Below are 4780 nucleotides of genomic sequence, written 5' to 3'. Positions count from 1 at the left end.
GGGTGACTCAGTTGGTTAAGCGTCCGACTTCCGCTCAGGTCATGATCTCAATGTTCGTGGATTTGAGCCTTGCTTCAGGCTCTGTGCTAACAGCCAGCTCAGAGCCTGGAGCCTGTTTCGGATTCTGTTTCTCCCTCTCTCTCTGACCCTTCCCTGCTCATGCTGTCTCTCTCTCTCTTAGAAATAAAATAAAAAGCATTTAAAAAATAAAATAAAATACCTTTCATCCTATTTATGTGGTTCTTAGGATTCTTTGTAACGTCATACTAGTTCCTCATTAATTAAACTCTTTGACACGTGTTAATTTTATAAACTCTTTGACACATGTTTGCACACAAATATATTTATGTGATTTTATGTTTTAAAAACAATTTTTAACAGATAAAACGGGTTGAAGAGTGGATAGGAAAAGAGTACAGGCAGCACGTGTATATTACATTAAAGAAATTTGGATGAGATCATGTTCTTTTATTACCCCTCCTACACTGCCTTGGGGAACTCTCCAAACCCTACTGCATGTGGTCTCGGTGCAATCATTAGGCACTGCATCCCTTCGATCCAGAGATGGCCCCTTCACGGAGGCCAAAGCCGGCAGTCACTACAAGCTGATGGCACACTGACACCACGCAAACCCAACCATTCTCCACATCCGCCGGCAGCTCCCGCCCACCAGCTTCCGACAAACTCTGCAACGTCGCGGAGAGAGACTGCGCGAGTGCTGGTGTCAGCGCGCGGTGGAAGTTGGGAAAGGCGTGACGTCAGGTGAGAGTCCTGCACCTCGACTAGTTTTTCTCTTCGCTCCGGGGCCGCACCAGGTGCACGGAGGGGATATGCCGTGATGTCATCTCACCCTGTGGGCCTCACCCCTTCTTGGGTTCATGGGCCTCCAGCCGGTGTGAGGGGAGGCCTGGGTTCGTGCGCTGTCTCCGTTTGGTCTTCTCACAACTCTCGGGCCTTCCACCACCCCTGAATCCTCACAACCCTCTGAATAGGTAGTATTCACCTTTCGAAGTGGCTTTTCAAAGTCAAAGGACCAAGGTCAAAGGGCCAAAGGCCCCGAGAGGAACTTGCACGAGGTTACACAGCAGAGCTGTATCCTAGATAGTCTAACCATTCTCTTCACTACAGAAAGAGCGTAATCATATCTTACTCACGGAATGTTTTTGAGGTACTGGATGTAGAGTACCTTACAACGTCCTTACCTATGCTGAGTCTGTCCGTCCACCCCAAAGCAGGAACCAGTTCTGGTTTCTAGCTGCGTTCCTAGTGCCTCCACCCAGAGGAGAAACAGAGTACTAATCAAAAGGGCTGAAGCCAAGAATTGCAGATCTTACCCAGGTAAAGTTGAGGTCAAAATGTGGAAATCTCAGCTGCAGGCTACCAGTCATACATGCAGGTCTCCATCTGAATGTACACTTTCTCACCCAGTTTTTAATGTAGTCCACAGTTCTGTAGGCGTTGGCAAGGGGTGTATTCCTTTATGCGGGCTACAGGTGAGAATCTGTTTCCTTACTTTTTCCAGCCACAGGGGGCTGCCTGTATTCTTGGCTTGTGGTCTCCTTATTCCACCTTCAAAGCCACCAATGTTGCATCTCTCTGAGCATTCTTCCATAGTCACATCTCCCCCTAACTCTGAACTCAGCTGGGAAGCTTTCTCCAGTTTTAATGATCCATGCAATTGGGCTCATCTGGATAATCCAGAATAGTCTTCCCATCTCAGCATACTTAATCACTTTTCCCTTTTGGTATGTAAACTAACATATTGACAGTTCCAGGAACTAGACAAGGATATCTTTGGAGGACTGTTATTCTGTTTATCAAATTCCAGAGTCTTTTCTTGCTCTTCCCTCTAGCTTGGCATGTACCCTTCAACATCAGCCAAATAAAGTCTTTCCTCAGAAGCATCAGGGGTCTCCTAGAAGTAGGGTAACCACATATGGTCCAAACTTAGACACTTCCGAGAGTGAAAGGGAGTACTACTAACCTTTACACCATGCCAACAGGTGTACACTGGACTGACAAGACAGACATGGCAGGATGAAATGGGTGTGCGAGCTGTGGAGACTGTATCTTGAGTTGGAGCAGCTTTATTATGAACTTCTACCCTCTATCCTGGTCTCTTAGAGATTAAGGAGTGTTGGGAGGTTTAAATTTCCTCAGAAAATCTGTCCTTTAAGCTGGAGTTGGGACACTTTATCTGGCTCAACAGACTAAACAGGATTTTTTTTCTCCACCGCTTTAACAATATATAAATAACTATACAAACAGTATAATATTTATGTTAAGGACATTAGACTTCTGCTTATGACATATATTACAAGTATTAACTCCCAGTTTGACATTTGTTTTTTGATTTTGTTTATGATGAAGCCTTCTTTAGTGGGTAATTCCAATATAGCTTGGAGCTACATGACAAAAGATAAAAATAATTCAGGGTTAGGAAACTGGAGGTCTGCTCCTATTGGACTAGTTAATAGTGATTTTCAGCTTTGCTGAGAAAGGAAAAAAAAAACATACTGAAGTAAGGATCCTATAGCTTTTCCTTTATCTGATTGAGGCTTTCCATTTCAAAGTCTGTTAATCCTAGATCAAATATAGACCCAGAAGATATTTCAGGAAATCACCTTGTGATCTTATAATACAAATAGGTTAAGTGTTATACCCAAGGTGAGTTCTTACTTTGCAGTTGCAAAGTAGTGGTTTTCCAATTCTATCATGTCCTCTACATTTTTCTGTATAAAAGAGCTTTCCTCTCTCCCACCCTATACCGTTTCCTTTTCATCTTCTTGTGTTTTTATGAATACCATAATTAACTTACAGCTTTTGTTTTTACTTATTCAATGTGTTATAATTCATTACCATCTATATTCTTTTTTTTGTTGCTCAGATTGTCTCAGATTTGTCCAGTGGGAGTCTCTGTAAGCCATTCCTGTAACCTCTGACTTATTTCCATCAGCCTTTGAGTTTTTTCTTATTTCCTTGCACAAGATATTTCAGGCTCACCTTGTACTTTATCTGCCCTAGATCTGAACTGTCATTTCTCCAAGGAGCTCTGGTTCCTTTCAGTGAGCTATAATATTTAGAAACCAAGATCTGGGCTTTAGGTGTACACATTGCTGATGGGGTGTCATTGTCACTTAATCCTTGTAGTTTTCTATTGGCATGTCCCTCTTTTCCATTGTTTAGTTTGGTTAAGTAGTATTTCTCTTTGGGAGTATACTTTTTTTTTTTTAAGCCAATCTCCTATGGAAGAACATTTAGGTTATTTCCAATATTTTGCTATTACAAATAATGTCACAGTGAATAACCTTGTACTTATGTTGTTTCAGATTTGTGGTTTTGTATCTTCAGGGAAAACTCCAACCAGTGAGATCCCTACATCAAAAGGTAAATGTAAATGAAGCTTTATTAGATATTGCCAAATTCTCCACAGAAGTTATATCATTTTGCATTTCCATGAGCACTGGATGAGATTATCCCTTATTCCACAATCTCACCAACATAATCACAGAATATGTTATCAAATTTATATACAGTTTTGCAAACAGGATAGGCGAGAAATGGTATCTAAATGTAGTATTAATTTACATTTCTCTAGTAGTAAAGCTGATGATTTTTTCATTTGTTTAGGAATAATTTGAATATCATTTATTGTTAAGTGTATGTCTTCTGTACATTTTTCTGTAGAGTTTTTTTTATTTTTAAGTGTTATTTTATATGAGGAACATAAGACCCTTATCTATGATATACTTTGCAGAAATAAACTGCCGGTTTGATATTTGTATTTTGATTTTGTTTATGTTTGCCACAATTTTCATTTTTATGTGGTTGAATTTATCTATTTTCTTTTATTGTGTCTGTGTTTTGAGTCATAGGCAAAAACTACCATAAATGTTGGCATTAATTTTTTCCTGTCATAAATGATTTGAAATCTACGAACTTATTTACTTATTTTGATGTCTTCGACACATAATACGGTAGTCATCAGTCATCTAATGACTCAAAGTTTTGTACCTCTTTTTTCCTTCGTTTTAAAGAATTCACTTAGAATAACCTGATTCTGACATTTAATTTTTTTTTATTTTTATTATTTTATTTAATGTTTTAAATTATTTTCTAGGGAGAGGAAGAGAGACAGAGCATGAGCAGGAGAGTGGCAGAGAGAGAGGGGAGGCACAGAATCTGAAGCAGGCTCCAGGCTCTGAGCTGTCAGCACGGAGCCCAATATGGGGCTCAGACTTGTGAACCGCAAGATCAGAATCTGAGCTGAAGTTGGACAGTTAATCAACTGAGCCGCCCAAGTGCCCCTGATTCTGACATTTTAGAAAGCCATGTGCCAGTATGTATTGAGGCATAAAACTATTCATCCTTGAAATATTACCCTAGGGGAAAAAAATCCTAAACCCAGCACCTAATACAGTCTCTGGTACTTATTAGGTATTCAGGCAACATTTGCTGAATTAAGCAATAAATATGGGAAAACGTATCAGTATTCACAAGAAGATGTTTGTTGCTGAATTAGTTACATGTGAAATTGGCTGTAACCTAAAAAACCAATACTAGAGAAATTATTAAGCACTGGTATATTTACTTCATTGAAAATAATGTAATAGTGGGGCACCTGGGTGGCTTAGTCAGTTAAGCGTTTGACTTTGACTCAGGTCATGATCTCATGGTTCATGGGTTCGAGCCCCACATTGGGCTCTGTGGTGACACATCAGAGCCTGGACTCTGCTTCGGATTCTGTGTTTCCCTCTCTCTCTGCCCGTCTCCTGCTCAC

General features: G+C 40.2%; 1 long non-coding RNA gene across 1 annotated transcript; it reads left to right on the top strand.

Annotated features, from left to right (window-relative positions):
• The first annotated feature begins 702 nt into the window (after positions 1–702).
• LOC144236868 (uncharacterized) lies at positions 703–4431 on the top strand. The gene is made up of 3 exons (XR_013336671.1): positions 703–762; positions 3330–3387; positions 4121–4431. It is a non-coding gene; the product is annotated as an uncharacterized LOC144236868 (long non-coding RNA).
• Positions 4432–4780: the final 349 nt, after the last annotated feature.

Source organism: Crocuta crocuta, unplaced genomic scaffold, assembly GCF_008692635.1.
Source record: "Crocuta crocuta isolate KB4526 unplaced genomic scaffold, BGI_CrCroc_1.0 scaffold226, whole genome shotgun sequence".
Taxonomy (NCBI): domain Eukaryota; kingdom Metazoa; phylum Chordata; class Mammalia; order Carnivora; family Hyaenidae; genus Crocuta; species Crocuta crocuta.
This window is presented reverse-complemented; position numbering and strand designations above follow the sequence as displayed.